This window comes from Natator depressus, chromosome 11, assembly GCF_965152275.1.
Source record: "Natator depressus isolate rNatDep1 chromosome 11, rNatDep2.hap1, whole genome shotgun sequence".
Lineage (NCBI taxonomy): Eukaryota > Metazoa > Chordata > Testudines > Cheloniidae > Natator > Natator depressus.
Genome location: NC_134244.1, coordinates 72,239,117 through 72,257,351, shown reverse-complemented (window position 1 = coordinate 72,257,351; position 18,235 = coordinate 72,239,117).

Genomic DNA, 18,235 nt, shown 5'->3' with positions numbered 1-18,235 from the left:
AACGATCACGTCCCTCGATCTGCTCGCTATGCCCCTACTTATACATCCCAAAATGCCATTGGCCTTCTTGGCTACAAGGGCACACTGCTGACTCATATCCAGCTTCTCGTCCACTGTAACCCCTTGGTCCTTTTCCGCAGAACTGCTGCCTAGCCATTCGGTCCCTAGTCTGTAGCTGTGCACTGGGTTCTTCCGTCCTAAGTGCAGGACCCTGCATTTATCCTTATTGAACCTCATCAGGTTTCTTTTGGCCCAATCCTCCAATTTGTCCAGGTCCCTCTGTATCCTATCTCTGCCCTCCAACGTATCTACCACTCCTCCCAGTTTAGTATCATCCGCAAATTTGCTGAGAGTGCAATCCACACCATCCTCCAGATCATTTATGAAGATATTGAACAAAACCGGCCCCAGGACCGACCCCTGGGGCACTCCACTTGACACCGGCTGCCAACTAGACATGGAGCCATTGATCACTACCCGTTGAGCCCGACAATCTAGCCAACTTTCTACCCACCTTAAAGTACATTCATCCAGCCCATACTTCTTTAACTTGCTGACAAGAATACTGTGGGAGACAGTGTCAAAAGCTTTGCTAAAGTCAAGAAACAATACATCCACTGCTTTCCCTTCATCCACAGAATCAGTAATCTCATCATAGAAGGCGATTAGATTAGTCAGGCAAGACCTTCCCTTGGTGAATCCATGCTGACTGTTCCTGATCACTTTCCTCTCGTCTAAGTGCTTCAGGATTGATTCCTTGAGGACCTGCTCCATGATTTTTCCGGGGACTGAGGTGAGGCTGACTGGCCTGTAGTTCCCAGGATCCTCCTTCTTCCCTTTTTTAAAGATTGGCACTACCTTAGCCTTTTTCCAGTCATCTGGGACTTCCCCCATTCGCCACGAGTTTTCAAAGATAATGGCCAATGGCTCTGCAATCACATCCGCCAATTCCTTCAGCACTCTCGGATGCAACTCGTCCGGCCCCATGGACTTGTGCACGTCCAGCTTTTCTAAATAGTCCCTAACCACCTCTTTCTCCACAGAGGGCTGGCCATCTACTCCCCATGTTGCGATGCCCAGCGCAGCAGTCTGGGAGCTGTCCTTGTTAGTGAAGACAGAAGCAAAAAAAGCATTGAGCACATTAGCTTTTTCCACATCCTCTGTCACTAGGTTGCCTCCTTACTAATCCCAGTTTACCAAACTATCCAGGCTGCTCCATACAACGGCCCCATCACTAGCATTATTTACCACTCCTCCAAGCTGTGTTAGCCACAGACTTTATCAGCAGTGATTTTATACTTACTTCCAGATCGTTAATTAAAAAGTTGACAAGTGAGGGGGCTACAGCCAATCCCTGTGGCGCCTCATTAACAGCTCCCCCATTCAGTGATGATGCCCCATTGACAGGTACAAGGTCAGACTTGGGGTCACAGAGCAGGGGGATGATTTTACTACTGTTTTATAATGCACCTAATTTATTTATTCACAGACTCCACCTACAGTGTCTGTCACTGTTGTATCTGGGCCCTTCTGGGACAATTCTAGTCTAATTTACACTGGATCCACTCCAAAGTCAATCCAGGCCATCCCTCCCAGCCTGCCCACGAATGCTGTCTGTGGAGATCTCTCCCAGGAAACAGCCTCACTCAGCCATGCTAGGGCTGGTGCCCTGATTTCTTGGCTTCTGTGGAAACACTCCCAATGGCCTTTCCCCTTCCCCTTCCCGCACATGCTGCCCCAGGCTGGGCAGATCCCATCTGTCTAGGGTTTGCCCCTGCTTCACCTGCCACCTTTCCACTCAGGGGACTCAGGGCACTTCAGTAATTCAACAAATGCCCTTGCTTTATTAGCACTGTGTCCAGGCCCTACTCAGGTATCAGGCCCCATTGTGCCAGGTGCTGCATACATACAGAACAAACAGACAGTCTCTGTCCCAAAGAGCTGCAATCTCCCTGCTTCCCTTCTCCCTGCAGGAAACCCTCTTTGCTACATCTTGGACCTGCTCCCACTGCTCTCTGGGTGACTGGCACTTTCACTAGCTCAGAGCCTTAGAACATTTTCTACGTGTTTCTGAGCCTCCGAACTATTTAATAAAATCACATCTCTGGGTGAGTTATGGCTTTGCTCCTCCCGCACCAAATGGGAGCGTCCTGAATGCAGCCAAACAGCTGTTTTGTGGTGGGCAGAAGGCCCTGGAAGGGTGCGGGAGGAGTTGGTCAGCGGGAGATGCTCTGGGGGGAGGGCAGAGCTTGGCTGCCGGTGGGTGCTAAGCACCCACTAATTTTTCCCCATGGGTGCTCCAGCCCCGGGACACCCATGCAGTCAGCGCCGATGATGCCCTCCCCCAAATCAAAAGTCCTCGAGAGTTTGGGTGCATCTCTCCATGTTGTAAATGTTACCAGCTTCTGTGTGTGCGTGTCTCTCTGGGTGGGTGGGGGGGGGTCTGTGTGTGTTGATGCTTAAGCTGATTGTGAGGTCACGGATGCCAACAGCAAAGACTGTTCGGCCTCAGCATTCTTGCCCTGCCTTCAGTCTGCCAACTGGCTTGGTTGACAACGGCTGGTGACCCAAGGAGCTGCTGAGAGACGCGGACTATCCCTCTGTCAACAACTTCTTGCATCAGCTTTTTCCACAGGTTTTCGACAAAAGATGAGTTTTTACAGAAGGTAATTCCCAGATTCTTTTCCTGCTCCTTCGATCGCACATGACAGGTTGGTGCCTCCTTCCCCTCGGGCAGGGGTGGCCGACCTGGGGCTCCGGGGCCGCATGCGGCTCGTCAGAGGTTAATACGCGGCTCCTTGCACAGCGCTGACTCCGAGGCTGGAGCTACAGATGCCAACTTTCCAATACGCTGTGGGGTGCTCACTGCTCAACCCCCTGCTCTGCCCCAGGTCCTGCCACCTCTCCACCCCTTCCCCCAAGGCCCCTGCCCCTTCCCCCGAGCCTGCCATGCCCTCGCTCCTGCCCCTTCCCCACCAGAGCCTCCTTGCGGCGGGCGGGAGGAGTGGGGAGGGAGGGGGAGGCGCTGACGGGCGGGGCTGCCGCTGGGCGGGAGGTGCTGGGGGCTGGAGGGGGTGGTGGATGGGGGCTGCTGGCGTGTTACTGGGGCTCTTTGGCAATGTTCATTGGTCAGTTCTGGCTCTTCTCAGGCTCAGCTTGGCCCCCCCGGGGCAGGGACGGGTGGGGGCCAGCGTTGCAACAGTCAGGTCTCAGCGTTCCGTTTTGATTTGAATGTGGGCGTCTCTCCCTTCTCCGTCTGCTTCAGCCTTTCCCGGTCTTTGGAGGCAGATTTCGATGCTTTTATCTTTCAGCAGACTAGTATGGGTGAATTTCCATGGGTATAACCTAAAGGGAAGATAAAAAACTGGTCTAGAATTTAGATTGATAGCTCCATCAAGAGTATTTCCCTTGGAGTTGCCCCTAATGCACTCCTTGCCTTCAAGTAGTGAACATAAACCCTTTGTCTCATGTCATCATTGTCTAACGTATGTGTATTGAGACAAGATCGGTCTCAGAATTTACATGATTGAAAGACACATAAATGAGCTCAGATATGCAGAAAAAATAAATCTGAAGCTATTGAAAGTGACACAGCTCCACTCCCATCCCCTGGCTGCCATCTTGGTAGTTCTCTCAGAAATAATCTCATGGAGAGAGACTTCAAAACTCTCTACAAATTGTACTATACCCCCACTGGGCTACATAAAATAGACATGTCAAATCCCCCCTGCAATTCCTTTCCAGGAAAGGGGTTTAAATAAACTGCAGCCTAAATTTGTCATGGGTCTCGGTGTGATTTCTTTGTCATTGTTTGGGTGGCCTATTGTTCTGATTGGACATTTTAAATAGTATGGGAAATCCTTCAGTTAAAGTTTACTGGTTATTTTCCCCATGCGACTACAGTCCAGATTTTGAAATAGTTGAGAATAAGTCAACATATTTGCAGCTGCTAATCCATCCATCCAGACCCTCAAGCCTTCTAGATGACAATCCTTTGTTCCTTTTCCTGGCTTCTCTGGGAACAGAGGTGTCTTGGTTTTCGGCTTGGCCCTGTCTGTTCCCAGAGTCCCAGGATTCTGTGCACAAAGGAGTGGGGTTAATAATGAAGCATTTTTACAACTAGGCCCAGGCAATGAGCAAAGAAAACAGAAGTTGACCTTGGCTGTTTCCATGTCTGTCCACTGGCAGAGGAGGCGTGAGCTCCATGGGGTGAGAGTCAGGCTAGGAACTGGAGCCAGTGACTGGGCTAGGACGGGATTACAGATCTGGTGGGTGGAGGTTTCTTGTTATAGAGCAAAAGGGGAGAAGCTGTGATGTGCTGTGTCCAAGAAAGGCTGTGACAAAGGATCCTGGTGCCTCTCCCCAAGGAAACCTCAACGCATCTCCTCTTGGAAAGGAGTAGCAACTTTCATACTAGCCATTAAAGGCAACTTTAGGTTCATAAATTCACAGTTTCAAAGGCTCTAAGGCCAGCCCTGATCATCTAGTCTGACCTGCATAACACGGGCCCTTGGACTTCCCCAGAAGAATTCCTCTTTCACCATGGTCCCAAGTGTCTTCACCTGGGGCTGGGTCCAGTCATGGGGGTAGAGCTCAGCGATAGAGTGTTTGACTGCACATTAAATGGTCCTTGGTTCAACTCCAAGTGCCCCCTTTGAAACCTTTGTTAATAAGCAGCAAATTTCAAACAAATAAAAGGAAGTATTCTTTCCACACAACACACAGTTAATGTGTGGATCTCTTTGCCGGAGGATGTTGTGAAGGCCAAGATTATAAGAGGATTCAAAAATGAACGAGATAAATTCATGGAGGATAGGTCCATCAGTGGCTATTAGCCAAGATGGGAAGGGATGGTTTCCCTAGCCTCTGTTTGCCAGAAGCCAGGAGTGAGCAACAGGAATGGATCACTTGATGATTCTCTGTTCATTCCCTCTGGGGCACCTGGCACTGGCCACTGTCGGAAGACAGGCTACAGGGATAGATGGACCTTTCGTTTGACCCAGTGTGGCCAGTCTTTTGTTGCTTATGTTCTTGGTTGTATGAACCAGTCCTGGCTATTAGAGGAGCAGATGATTTCAAAAGACCACTCTCTTGGATCTGGGAATCCTGCGCACACAAATTCCCTTCCTTTAGAGTAGGACAGAAAAACCCATTTCTTCCTTCTTTCTATTCCAGGCTTCGTTCCTTTTTTCAAAGACTCACCTCTCGGGAGCACAGAGAGAGCCATGTGAACACAGTGTTCGTCCAACCTGCAGCCATGGAGGCATGCTCTGCCATCAGCCAGCAAGAACAGGCCTTGCCAGAGAAGCCCACGAGAAGGAAATGCTCGTGGAAGATCCTATCAGGCATGAAAAGACTCTGTGTCTGTAGCCAATCTGACAACTCGATGGCAGATAGCGATGAGGAGAGAACGGTTTCCTCTCCAAGAAGGTGGACGTGCTTTTCCCTGAAGAAGAAAAAGAAGAAGAAGAAGAAGAAGAAGAAGAAGAAAGCAGCCAAGAACCAGGTGGAGTCAGAGGAGGAGAAGCTGCAGGAGAAGCAAGACAAAGTTGAACTGGATCTTACAGGTGAGGAAACAAACCACATGGTTAGCAAGGAGCATGTGAGGAATACTCACACCAGTCACTCTACAAGCCTTATGGAAGCAGGGGAACGGTCCCACTATTGTGGGGAAGTTTCCTGGCTTCTGCACTACTCCGGTGAAATGGGCTAGAGGAAGGATCTGAGTCCTCGCTCCCACTTCCTTTCCCCAGAGGCCTCCCTGCCCTGGAGGACTCCCCTTCCACTCTCCTGTCTGACAGAGTCCTCGTAACCCCAACAAGGCTGGGCCCAGGATTCCTGGGGGGCTCGACCCCCAACCTTGCTGTGGCCACCTAGGACAGGGGCTAGGGTGTCCCCACTCCGGGGTACTCTCTCTGCACTGGGAGCTTCCCTGACCCACTGATCATTACATACGATTTAAAGCAAATACAGTTTATTTAATCAGCAATTAATTTAAAAAAGAATAAGGAAAAATGGGAAAGATGAAAGGAAAACACATCACCCCGCTCTGTGGCAGGGAACATCACAAACCACGTCTCTGGAACGTCAGGGCAGTTCCGGCCCTGGCTGTGCTGCAGGGATGCTGCGGGTCGGACACTTGCTCTGGTGGTGACCACACACCTCCGGGCTTTGGGGGGTTGGACCCTCCTTCCCGCCGGGTTCAGATCCCCCTCCCAGTCTGGCCTGCAAGGACCCTTGGTGGGGGTGTCTCTCTGCGCTGGGCCCTTTGCCAGGGTCCCCCCTTGGCTGGCCCCAGTTGCTCTCCGCACCCAGCTCCAGACTGCTCCAGCCCCAGCCCCAGCCCCACTGTTCGAGCTCCGGCTCCACCCTGCCTCAGCTCTGATGCTGCTGCTCTGCCTCCAGCCCCGGGGCTGCTTCTCCGGCCCCGCTGGCTCTGTGGCTGCAGCCCTGCTCCCAGCCCAGGGTCTGCTCTCCCTGGGCTGTGTCTCTGCCCCGCTGGCTGGCCCGCCTCTGCTCCCCAGCTCAGCTCGCGCCCCTGCTCTCTCCTTAGCTCGGCCCCACGCTGCCTGAGCCAGGCAATTCCAGCTCGCGTGGAGGATGGGGACCTTTCTGACCCCCTGACTCCGTCATTAGCCTGCCCGCCCTGCCAATCAGGCTGACCTGGAGCGTTGGCCTCTCCCCATGGCCCCTGAGGTCTGTCAGTATCAGAGTCCTGGTTTCCCATCCACCCTTCCCCTTCCTTTCGGGACTGGGACCTAGCCAACCAAAAACCCCACTGAGTTTGAGTAAGGGGCCAACAGACCCCTTACACTTCCACATCAGGGCCGTCTCATGGGACAGTGATGGGTACCTCAGACTCTGGAATCCATTTAGTGCCGGATCCTCTTGGAGAGGGTGGCAGAGGTGCATCGCTGAGGTGGGGAGAGCTGACAATGTCAGGTCACCCCCCTCTGGGGGTCTGGCCCTGTGGGGTGGGGAGTACTAACATTGCTTCAGGCTGTAAGGGGAACAGAGAGGCTGGACGTTGGAGGAAATCATTTCTTTTCTCCTGGATCGGGTCCCTTTCATCAGGAAAATGCTCCCGAGGTCTCAGCAGGTCACAGCTGGGAACCGTAGCAGAGCTGAGTCATTGCTTCTTGGGGGGTTAAATGCAAAATGAGGCCTGTGGCCCATTACTGACGGGAAAGGTGGGCAAGGGGAGAGGAAGAGTAGAATAGAAAAGAAACTGGCCCCTAAGTAAGAGGAAGCCTCGTGTGGTAAAAGCCCCCAGCTAAGAGTCATGAGATTGGAGTTCTCTGCTCAGCTCTGCCAACAACCTTCAGTCTGAGCCGGGGCAATTCGCTTCAGGGCTCTGTGCCCAGCTTCCACCCTCTGGAAACCAGGGAGAAGACATGGAAAAGCAAAATGTTAAGAATGTTTCTTTCTGCTGCAGGGACGAAGAAGGAGCCGTCGGAGACGAAGGAGAAGTGGGAAATAGGGAGCCCAGAAGAGCAGGAAGAAGAGCGCGCTCCCGTCTCCTCATTAACGAGCATCTCCCCTATGAGGATGGTAATGACGCTTTGTGACTGTGCTCATGGAAAGCACCCCTTGCTGTGTGTGTTTATATCTCCCGGAGCTGGGATCTCTGACAGGAGAACGACCTGCCCCTTGCTCAGGGGGCTGAAAAGGAACACTCTTGAAGTGTGATCAACTCCAGCCAGTCTTTACGAGTTTGTCTGGGTTGTGGAAGGAGGCCCAGTTTGTCTAGGGGGTTTAGGCACCTAAAGAAGTCCAGAGGTGCTTCGTGGGATTGGCAGACGTGCCTGGCTCAGGTGCCTGATTCTGAGGCACTTCCCATGGCCCACAGGCACGGCTGAAAGTCAGACCAGGCCCATCCCTGCCCTTGTCGGGGTAACCCACGTATCTCCTGGCTGTGGGGTTCTGGCCCATCTCGTGGCACCAGGACCACTTCGAGACAGAACCGGTGAGTCTGCTCTCCAGCCTGAGCTGACAGCCGCATGGGTTTTAGCTCATGTGGTAGCGGCTCCTGCACTGAGATCCCAGGTTCGATCCCGCCTGCCAACATCTGGGCTCCGTCCGAGTTACAAAGGCACCTCGACGCCGTTGTGACTCTTGCTGTCAGTGACAGAGCACCCTGCAGCGCAGACAAAAGTCTGCAGTTCTGGGAGCTCCTGACGTGCCGGGGGGCTGGAGTCTGTATGCGAGTCGGCCACTCCGGTGTGCTCTACGGCGTCCTCAGCTGCGGGCATCCAGGACAGACGGTGCTAATCCAGCGCCACGCAGCCCAGCTGCAGCAATCCCCAGGGGCTGCCCTGAGACACCAGGGCAAAGGCCTCCAGCAGCCCAGGCCCTGGGTTTAGGTGACCCTGGAACCGGGCCCCCTGGAGTAACATTGTGCCCAGTGAGTTCTGACCCACAGGGCTCTGGCCCCGGAGGCCCACGGTTTGGGCTTCTCCTCAGCCAGGCAGACACGCTCCTTCAGTCTCAGCTACTTTCTCCCCTGCCGGCGATTCCTGCCTGTTTCCTGGCAGCGCCACACGCTGCGGGGTGGGGAAGGAAGAGGGCGTTTCCCTTTGGGCCCTATTCTCACTCCTTTCCTCGCAGACACTGTGGGCTGCCAGAGCTGCTGAGCCAATCTGCTCAGGCGCTCGGGGTGGGATGGGACATGGGGCAGGTTCTCCAGTGACCCCTCGGCGACACTCAAGGAGCAACTCGAATGGGCTTTGCAGGACATTGAGGCTTTCTCAAGAAAAGCTGGGCGTCCTGGGAGGAGGGGCTAGAGAGGGAGGAAATGGGGTGGCCCTTGGGGTCCCCGCACTGCCCGAGAGGCTCCCGTCTCTTCTCAGGAGAGGGGGCCAGAGAGCGGACGAAAGGCTGAGGAAACCTTGGCACCTGGGGAGGCTTCTGAAGAAACGGGCTCAGCCGGAGTCTCCAGGCTCCCTCTGCGCTGGCAGCCTCCCCCGGGGACAGACTGTTCCAGGGCAGCTGCCCGAGGGAAATACTCAGTCCCCACAGGCTTTGTCCCTGTTCATTGCAGACCCTCGGGGAGCACCCTTCCTCAGCCCCGCTCCACGCCCTGCTGATGACAGCCGTGCAGGGTCTGATAACACCCACCCTGGAGAGATTTAGAGCCGCAGAGGAAGAGCTGAGGTCCATCGTATCTCTCCACGGAGACAAGATGGAGAGAGTAAGAGACGCCCGCAGTGGGGCAGGGGGATGCTGCGCAGAGAGGGGGACGGGAGAATCGCCTCTCCTAGGAAACCGTTCCTGGGACACACTAGCATGGTGCTTTGAAGGTTGGCTCAGCCCCTTGCCATTCAGCGCTTGGCTGCGGGGATCCGCGGTGTCAGGTTTTGAAGTGTCCTCTGCCCGCTGGAGCCCTAACACTTCCCTGAGGACGCCCAGCCACACTGAAGGTGTGGGACAGCCCCAGCCCTGGCAAGGCAGCACTTACCTAGTCTGCTGACGAGCCTCCACATTAGGCCTGCCATCTCTAGGATGGGCTCTGGGGTCTGGAGCAGTGGTTCTCAACCTGCGGCCCAGTCAGCACAGAGCTGTGCCCCATGGGACATCCTCAGGGCCAAACAGGTAGGATTGGATGTGGCCCACAATGGAAACTAGGTTGAGACCCCTGGTCTGGAGGAACTGATTGTGCTAGAAAGAGCAACAGGAAGATGCAGAGACTGAGGAAAGGCTCCTGCAGGGAAGCCTTTGAGAGCAGGGCTGAGAGCAGTTTGCTATGGCAGGGAAGGCCCTGGGACATCAGGGGAGTTTGGGCTGTGCCCACTGTAAGGTTTTGGGGAAGGCTTTTGTGTGTGTTTCTGAGCTTTAAGGTGCTAAACCAGACCTCGGGAAGACTGGGGTTCCTGGACTTGTCAAAGCCTCTTTCTTCAGATTATGGAGGAGCCAAGATGGAAAACTGAGGTCAGAGGCGGCTTGCAGGGCTGCCAGGAGGGGTTCCCTGGGAGGAGGCCACTCTTTGATTAATCCATCCCTCAACTTCCTGGCATTCTTCCAGGTTGGAGACGTTGTGGGAGGGATCTTAATCTGGCTCGACAACGTCTGCGATCCCAGAGCCAGAAAAGCAGCGCTGAGGGCCACGGCCTTGCTGGCTCGCTCCCACCCCCAGGACGTGGTTCTAACCTGTGTGGCTCACACGCTCTCATCGCACAGGTAGGGAGCTGCTCTGTTATCACCTCAGTCTGTTATTTCTCTTCCTGCTCCCACTGACAGGCCACAGGCCGGGAAGGGTCCGTGGGGCTCACACAGTTGGAGGGAGTTTCCTGCTGTGCAGAGAGCTGTCCATGCTTAGTAAGAGGAGATGCCCAGGCCCAGCTGCTGAGGAGCCAACCCCTCCTCCTGCACTGCCCGGGATGGAGACGTGCCAGTTTTCTGGAGAATTCCTGCATTGTCCTGATTTCTATGGGTCACCCACTTCCTCTCAGATCCATGACTATGTCAAAATAAATGACTTTGGGGCTCACTCAACATCCCTGGCTCATGAGGTCTGGCTGCTCCTTAGTGCATGAGAGAAGGCAGAGATGGAAAAGGCCCATGAGGCCCATCTGTCTATTCGCTGTGCAGGATTGTTACCTGTCGTCAGATCCCTAGTTATTCCGTGGCTGAGGAATTGGTGAAAAAATACACTCATTCTTCTGGAGCTGTGCAGCAGAGGTAAATCTCTGAAGACAGAAATTTCCAGCCCTTATTGTTGCAAAAAGAGAAAAAATCATCCACACATGACCAGAGCGTAAATGCAGTGCAGCCTGCCTGAGTCTGCAGACAGCCGGCAATAATAGCTCTGAGAGGGGTGAGTGCCTCTTTTCATCTCAATGTGTTGTAAACTCTGAGTCCTGCTGGTTATTGCTGGTCACTTTGCAGAGTCATCCATCTGAGGTGTTTTAAACACAATCCCCATGTTCCTAGGGGCCGTGAAACTCAACTTGGACCCTAGCCAGAGCTCAAAACTCCGGCTTTCCTCGGCATCTTCTGCAATGCAGTTCTGCATTGACCAGAGACAAATCTGTGTCACATGGGAGAGCAAATTGAAGAGCAGCATGAAAGAAATGGAATTTCTTGCCCAATTCAGTTACCAGAGGAATACAGTGTTGGTTTTCATATTTCTTTGAGTGTTTGATTTGTAAACCTTTCCTTGGATTCCTTGGAACAGCCACAGTGCTTTCCAGGGGCTGTGCTCACAAGCTGTAGAAACTCGGCAGCCTTGGCACAGAATTTCAGTCAAGCTTCCTGAAGACCTTGCTTCCAGGCCATTTGCTCTTGATTTGTCCAACCTAGCTCTCAGTGTCTCCAGGGCTTGACCACCATGTCCAACCTTCCTCACCAAACTTGGAAGTCAAATGACTGGAAGTCTTTTGGATCCGTCTGCAGTCTTCCTCTGCAGAAGCCTGCGGGGACCAGCAGGACTTAGATCAGCAAGAATGGAGAGAAGAGAGGAGAGGGATTTCAATCGTAGTTTCCTTCCATCTCTGTCACGCTGGGCAGTACAATCTCCCCTTCCAAGCTCCTGAATCCTCTCCTATCAGGGCATGTTCTGATTCAGTGCCTGACCCCATCCACCACACTGCAGTAGGGTTGAGGTGCTTTGAGACACTTGGCCAAACGCTGGGTCTCAGTTACACCCCCAGATAGCCAGAGTAACTCCAATGAGTTCAGGCAAGTTCCTCCGGACTGACCCTAGCGTAACAGAGCAGAATTTTGCAGTCTGCAGTGCGTTGGTCACTCTGGGGTCAGTTCATGGTCACTGTTGGGAAGCAGTGGTGCTGGCTTCAGGAACAATAACCCATTAGGGGAAAGGAATAAATACAACGTTCTCTGAAGGGACTTGCCCAGCCTCAGCCTCCCTGCACCGATCGGTGTCTCCTCTGAGAGACGCCTTTCCTGCCTACATTGCAAGCCTCTGCCTGGGGAGGGCGAGAGGTGGCCAGGCAGGGAAGGTCTGACTTCTGTTTCTGACTCTGCAGATGTGCCCTTGAGCTGTGGAAGGCCTTGGGTGAAGAACCCCAGCTCACCAGGGAGGTGCTGCGGCAGCTGCTGGACAAGCTCCAGCAGAGACGCCGGGAGGAGAAGAGCGGCCATGTGTCTCTGGCTGTAAGTGAGATTTGAGATGTCACTTTGCGAACCCGTCACTGCAGGGAGGTTGGTGCATCTTTGTGTGTGTGTGTGTGTGTGTGTGTGTGTGTGTGTGTGTGTGTGTGTGTGTGTGTGTGTGAGCTTCACCCCTTCTGATCTTCAGGCCACAGCTCCACTACACAGTTCAGCTGACCTAACCTCCCTCGGCACACAGCCGCCACAGCAAGCCCATCCCTTGGGTGGGGCTGCACTTTGCGGCGTGTGTCAGCCAGGGCCGAGTCCGGGTGCCAGCAAAGGAAGCAGGGGCCTGGGGCAGCCAATAGAAAGTCGGGGCGGCACGTCCGGGTCTTCGGCGGTAATTCGGCAGCGGGTCCTTCATTCCCTCTCTTCCTCTTCAGCGCCACTTCGGGGGCAGCTCAATCGGGTTTTTCTTTTTTTTTTTTCCTTCTCCGCTTGGGGCAGCCAAAAAGCTGGAGCCAGCCCTGGTGCCAGCAGGGCACGTCCTCACCAGAAGCGCTTGTCGCGATTCCTCGGTCAGGGTGGGGCATTGCGGGAAGGCTCCTGAGGGTCAGTTGACGTAAAGGACACGGTGTCTACACTGACACTGCATCGACCGAACTGCATTGACTTGGACTCTCTGCCCCTTGTGGAGGTGGAGTTATGAATTTGGCACCCAGGGGCAGTTCTGCCAATGGGAAGGAAATTCCATAGTTAGGGTGATGCTGGGTGAGTGGCCTTGTGTTGACCTAACTCTGTCGTGTAGACCAGACCTTCGTGTGTCCTGGCCACCTCCAATCAAACCAAAGAGGTGTAAATAAAGTTTCCCCCAGGTAAAAGTTATAGATCTTAAGTGGTTTATCTGCTGGTACCCTGGCTCAGTCGTCTTCTGCTTTAGATGGCCCTTTCGTGAGCAGGTGCAGTTCGGGCGTCTCTTGGAAGTATCCAGGTTTCTGGCTTTGTAAACTGTGGCTAGAAATCTTCCCAGCATGGGATCTTGAGATGTCCAGTACTTTTGACTGGGCCAGAAACACTGGGCCTATGAGAACGCATCTCTTCAGGATGGTTTCAGCCCGTCCAGTCACGGCTGGAAAGCCAAAGCACAGGGTCTGCACCATTAAGAGAAATAACGGGGAATAACGTCACCCAGACTCTTCTGATCTTTCCATAGGGTTCCATCCTGCTTCCGTTCCAGGAATGGGGGAAGGTTCAGGAGCTTCCAAATGTCTCCTCCCCTCTCAGGAGCCAATCCTCTTTTGTAACACGCTGGAGAGGAAAGGAGACATGACAAAAGGACAATCGCGAATGGCAATGGGGGCAGGGGACAGATTGGGATAGTTGAGTGAAATGCTTTCCCCCCTCCAGGCCATGAAGACCATTTACGAGGTCCTTTTCCTTTGGGGATACCGAGAAGCCATCCTGGAAATGTTTCCCCAGCTCCTCATCCTCTGCGTCAGGCAAGTGCAGTATGTGATGGATCTGCACTTGCCAGGGACCGACATGGCCAGCGAGACATCCAGCCCCGAGGAGGGATCCAGCTGCCTCAGCCCCCTAAGGTAATGACTGAAAGGAAAAGGAAGAACAGATTTGTTCTGTTAAACACTTGGGGTCTGTTCATGGCCATCAGTGGTTCGGGTGCTGTCGTTGGCCCAGGCTCAGTTGGGTGCAGGTCTCTCTTGAGGGAAAAGGGTTGAGAGCCGTGTGTTCTTGTGAGTCACACTCGCTCATCTGACGCCGTCCACAGGCCAGCTGCTTTCCCCACACACTCAGGCAGCAGTCAAGTTTGTGCATCCAACCACATGTGCCACCCGCCAGAGGGTCAGTGCTTTCATCACTGTCTGCTGAGCAAATCTGGGGGCCTCCGTCCCCAAATGTGGACAGAGCCACACCGGCAGCACCTGGGGCCAGGCCGTGCAGGATCTCAGCCCCACAGGCAGGCAGGAGGAAGAGGGACCCGTTCGACTGGCTCTGTGGGCACAGTGAGGGGCTTCTATCTACACGGGAAAACCAGAGCGCCGGAAGACACCTCAGGTGGTGTAAACTGACATCGCTTTGCTCGCTTACACCAACGAAGGACCCGACCCCACATGCCCACTTGAGTCCTGTTACCTGTCACGGTAAAGAATCAAGTATTCAGCCACAGTGAGTGATGACACCAATCATCTTAAGAAGCGACATTGTCACTAATTGGTTAGAAACTCAATGAAACGGCAGTGTAGACAGGGCCCATTGGGCAGGGAAGCACCGTGATATCACACTGGATCTATCCTCGGGGAGGCTAGCTACTGCTGACCACGCTGTGTGTCCCAGGACTTCTGCAGAGTTGCCATGCCTGGGGCTGATCTCGTTGCCTGACACTGGTATTTGTTTCTCTTTAGCACGTCAGTGGAGGCTGTGAAGACTCTTTTCTCCATGCCCGGCTACTGGAAGGAATTTGCCATCATCCAGTTTCAGCAGGGTTGGGACACGATAGCCTCCAGATATTACTACTCACAGGGTGTTGGCCTGATTGCAAGGTAAGAGCCCAAAGTTTCCTCCTCACTGGGTCTCTCTTGGGAATGGGATTTCCGTGTGAAATATTCCTGTTCCACTCTCCTTACAATGTGTATGATAATCAAGTTGGGCCATTTCCAGCACAAATCCAGGTTTTCTCACCCCCCCCCACCCCCCCGCCACAAGTCACAAATCAACCCCCAGGGAAAGGGGCATCTCCAGGCCTCATTGAGCGCCATGCAGAGACCCCTGGGAAAGAAGATATACACTGTAAGGAGAGTGATCACTTTAGATAAGCTATTACCAGCAGGAGAGTGGGGTGGGAGGAGGTATTTTTTCATGCTTTGTGTGTATATAAAAAGATCTTCTACACTTTCCACACTATGCATCCGATGAAGTGAGCTGTAGCTCACGAAAGCTTATGCTCAAATAAATTGGTTAGTCTCTAAGGTGCCACAAGTACTCCTTTTCTTTAAGGGACTTTCTGTTCCATGTTCCAGAGCCATGATCGAGTGTGAGAACCCTCAGCTCCCTGCAGTTTTCAGAGAGGCACTCACCATCGTCCAGAGCGAGAGGGAGGAGGAGCAGAGAACGATCGCCATGGCTTTCTGTATTGAGGTGAGATTCATTAGTTGACAGGCACAAGGGAGCTTTCTGGAGAGCAGCTCAGGCCAGTAAGCTCTGGGGCACATTGTCAGCAGCTCAGCAGCCTTACCGCCAGCTAGCTCCTCTCCGCACAAAGATGGTTGTGGGGCATGGCAAAGAGAGGGAGGGGGAGACAGGGTGAGATTGCTCCTGGCTGGATGTGCCTCGATGGGATTATGGGGCAAGAGGGGATGTTTCTCCAGTGCCCCAAGGCCTTGCTTCTCTCCTCACCTTTTCCTGGGGTTGTGCTTTTCTTCTGTCCCAGGGGTCTCTGCATGGCGCTCAATGAGGCCTGGAGACGCCCCTTTCCCTGGAGGTTGATTTGTGATTTGTGCATGAGTCCAACTTTTGGGAATGAACCAACTGAAACAGCAGCAACTGGCTCCCTAAGCACCAGAGACTTTGGGTGGGAGTAAGTGGCCCTTTGGTAAAGACGACTGTCTAGGGCAGAGACCCCACAGGAAGACCTCTGTTCCTCAACCTGATGTTGATTTGGCTCTTTCCAGTTTCTCCAGAGTCCTTCCATTGAGACAGTGCTGACAAAATCAGAGCTCCGGGCGCAGCTCATGGAATGGAGCAAAGACACAAATCCCGTCATACGTAAGCTCAGTCTGCGAGGCCTTGGCAGTATTGTGTTCCAGCCAGAAAAGGTAAGAGGCGTGGATTGCCCAGGGGACCGAGGAAGCCGATGTCTCTCAGATAGCTCGGAAATGAGAGCCAGATCCCCACACAAGCCTTGTTGTTTAACACACAGCCCTCAAATGGTGGAGTTGCTTTCCTGAGCAAATCAAAGCATGACGTGCTCCCTGCTCCCATGAGCTGAGCCCTGATTGCAGATGGGATGCAATGGGGGAGGTGTGGTGATCAAAGACAAAGGTTACAGTGAGCAGCGGGCACAGAGTGACAGGAGAACGACTTTCTGCCCCGTTGGGGGGCTGTGCCATCCGTGGTTTCTCCTAGGTGGGAGTGGTCCAGCATGTGCTCCAGGCTGTCACCCTGGAAAGTAATGAGTTGCCTTCTTCATTCCTGCAGGTGAGATGGTTACAGGCCCAGCTGCCAGGAACCGTGGCCAGGTTTTGTGACCGGGATGGAGGGTGTGTCAAGGAGGCCATGCAGAAAGCTGGAGACATCATCTACCTCCTCAAGAGGGAGGGGCTTGGCTCCATCTCCCAGGACATCGCAGTCAGCCTTCGCCCCTTCATTGATGACGTAAGGCTTGGAACCCCAGGAGAAGCCCATGCCCCCCCTCCACCTGTCTCTGATGCCCTTGTCTCTCTCTCCCCATCTCCTTGGCTCCCGCCCCTCAGGCCTGCCATGGAGCCTCCAAGGAGCGCCCCCGCCATGGGTGGGGAATCTCCTGCTGAGCCACCTCCCTGTCAGAGCTCTTCTCGCCAAAGCTCAGCCTCAGCGCCATGCTCCCAGCCCCTGCTGCAGCCTGGCCTGGGGGAGAGGGGGCCTGGCCCTGGGCAGATGACCAGCTGTCTGGAGAACACAGGCCCCCAAAGAGGTGGAGATTCTCAGCAGGAAAGAGGTGGGTCGGGAATGGCCCGGCTCTCGGGGGCACCGAAGAGCAAAAGAAATGCTGTGTTTTGTAGCAGCGCATCCCTGCAAGGCTCCAGCAGCGGCTTCTCCCCTTCCCCAGACCAGTCTCCAGCAGACTTCCCTCCCTCTCCCCAAATCTTCTCGGGTTCTGGGATTCTGGGCTCTCCAGACAGAAACTGCCTCTGGGACACCCTGGGGCTGCGCTGTCCCGCACAGGGTCTCAGGCCTTGCACAAGATGTTTATGGCGCTGGCCTGGTGTCCGCCCTGCTCCCGCCAGCCAAGTCAGTTCACACAGGGGGAACCGGAGCAGCGGGCGGATTATGACTCTGTCGCGTTCTGCTCTGATCCTGCCTGGCTTTAACTGGGGGTCCCCACCCCCTGTGTGTCATTGCCAGGAGAGGGGCAGTGTGCGCTCAGCTGCCATTTCACTGCTTGGCAACGTGGTGAGCAGGGTGCAGGACCCAGACAAACCCCTCGTGCAGCAGGAAATCATCCACTGCTTGCTCCCGCTGCTGCTGCATCTTGCAGACCAGGAGGAGAGTGTGACACTGGTAAGTGCCACGGTCATTATTTCCTTCAGACAAAGAGCCAGAATCCCTTGGGGCCCCCACTCCAGTCATCGCCAGAGCCCCTTGCCCAAGCAGAGTCTTCTCCTCCCGGCTTCACTCCATGCTGGAGCCTCGTGCCTCATCCATCCTCACAGCACACAGCACAAGGGGTGGAGAAGGTCCAGTGTCCCCCACACTATCCCTCTCGCAGTGAGAACCCTCTTGGTCTCCCTTCTCTTGCAGCCATGTAAACTGACGCTCTTCCGCTGCGCAATGTTTCTCGGCTGGGCTCATTTGAAGAGGCTGTTCCGCAGCATGGCCTGGGATGGCTCCTCACAGCTCTTGAAGTGTGTCGGGAAGTGCTTGGTAGGTGAATTCCTTGTGCCTTGAGAGGGGTGAATGGGGACTTGAGGGAGACCTTTCGAACCCCACAGCCTGAGTACCCATCCGCTTCGGTCGGGTTGCAAGACGCTATTCCAGGCTCTCTGCTGGTTCATTTCTGCAGGAGTTACAATCCGTTCACATTTTTGACATTTTTCTCCACAACTGTCAGACCTCCAAACTTTTGTCTTTTCAAATGAAAGCGGAGGTTCTGGAGAACACAACAGTGACTTCAGAGAGGTGCTGCTCTGGTGTATGGGTTCGTATTGGCGGTTGCCATGGCCTGGCTATATGTTTTGGCTTTCCTGGACTATTCGCTGTGTGGAGAACATGTCATTTGTATATTGTGCATTTCTTCCTTCTTTCTTTCCAGATGCAGAACAACAAGAGCCACATCCCCAAATTCCTGTTCCAGGCCCTAGAGTACCTGGAAAGCTCCCAGACAACAATACGACACTCTGCAGCCTTGTTCATTGGTAAGCAGAGGAAATTCACTTGAGCTTTCTTAAATGTTTCCTTCAAAGCCCTTTTCTAG